This window comes from Brassica oleracea, chromosome C2, assembly GCF_000695525.1.
Source record: "Brassica oleracea var. oleracea cultivar TO1000 chromosome C2, BOL, whole genome shotgun sequence".
NCBI lineage: Eukaryota > Viridiplantae > Streptophyta > Magnoliopsida > Brassicales > Brassicaceae > Brassica > Brassica oleracea.
The window spans coordinates 33,267,335-33,269,116 of NC_027749.1; positions in this window are offsets into that span (position 1 = coordinate 33,267,335).

The following is a 1,782-nucleotide window of genomic DNA, read 5'->3' on the forward strand; positions in this document are numbered from 1 at the left end:
TTTGTTGAAAACCAGAGATCTGATTTCTAAGGTTTGCAGTCCTTGTAGCAGAGAAGAACTTGTTGAGGAAGGCCTTCTTGCATTCATCCCAAGTTGTGATAGTATCACTTGAGATGTTTTTCTCCCAAGTGTGAGCCTTGTCTCCCAAAGAGAAGGGAAACAATCTGAGCTTGAAAGCATCCTCTGAAACTCCATTTGTTTTTGACAAGCCACAGTATTTATCAAATTTGTCAAGGTGATCTAGTGGGTCTTCCAAGGCAAGTCCATGGTACTTGTTGTTTTCAATCATGTTGATGAGGCTGGACTTGATCTCGAAATTGTTGTTGGCAACTGGCGGTCCCCTAATGCCCAACCTATTCCCATTTATGTTAGGTTGATCATATGTACCGATGGCCCTAGCTTGGCGTTGTGGTTGTCTAGGTCGAAGGTTTGCAGCTCCTTGACCATTGCCCTCTTGAGCAGCTCCAGGAGGAACTTCTTGGACATTTTGTCTATGATCATCAACTTCATAGACACCTTCCGGTTGATTCGGGTTTCTCTCCATCTCAAGCCCCAATCTATGTAAGTGGGCTTGCTTTTCTCTTTCTCTTCTCTGTCTTCCCAACTCTCTTTCTAAGGCTTTGATGTTGTCCACTCTTGGTGCAAGATTTGTTGATCCTTTGCTTCTCAAGTTCATGCACGTGTCATCCAAATATATATGAAGATGGATAATTAGTAACTTAAAAACGAAGTAAAACTCAGTCTTAAGCAAAGACTTAAACGCAATGTCACAATCAGACTAGGATTGGCAACGGCGCCAATTTGATAATAGGGTTTTTTGCCTATTGCAAATGTTGTAGTATAGTGGGGTGAATGTCGAACCAGTCCTAGTGATGTGAATCAGTGAGAATACAAGTCATTTCTTAAGCTAAGCAGATTCAATAGTTGTGAGTGTGTGACAAGTAACAATAGCAAACAGAGCAATACAACAAGGTTTTAATCAATTTAAACAAGTGAATCCATGGGTATTGGGAATTGACTTCAAGTAACTAAGATCCAATCTAGGTGACAAGCTTTCAATCAAAGTAATCTCTTAAGTCTAAACACAATCTTAGACAAGTCCTATGTCTAGGTAAATGTCCATTTGCTTAGAAATCATTAAACATCAAATGTCTTTGGCTTAATTCAATCAAGCAATCTTTAAGTTCAAGTTTAATAACTATCTAGCAATTTTAACATCAAGTGTCCTTGGCTAATCTCACTAGAGCTTAGTTGAGTTGATTCAAACACTTCATCTAATCATGTCTGGTGAGGAGTGTTTAGAAATCAGGTTTAGAGTGATCAAGACTAAACAAGCATTAAAAATACTCAACAAGCAAGTTCATACAAGGATCTAATACAATAACACCATAGATCTTCACTAAGTTACTCTAATCTCCCTAACCCATGAATTTTTAAGGAAACTACTCACTAATCTCCATGAAAACACTTAATCTCATAATAGATTGAAGCATATTCAAGTAGATACAACAGAGAATAAAGATAAACAAGGATTAAACAAGCAAAACGAAATTAAAACTCAAGAACAGATGATGAACAATTAAAGAACAGCTCAAGAACACTAAGAACAATGATATTTCAAAGAGAGAGAGTTTTGACAAGTTAAATTATTACAAAAGTTGGATAATGATGTTTCTTGGACACTCCTTTAATAAAAAGAAAGCAGATATTATACAGAAAAGTAGGAAAACTCGTACAAAGGAAAGGTAGAAGAAAGTGGCAAGTTGGGACATCCCATTAACT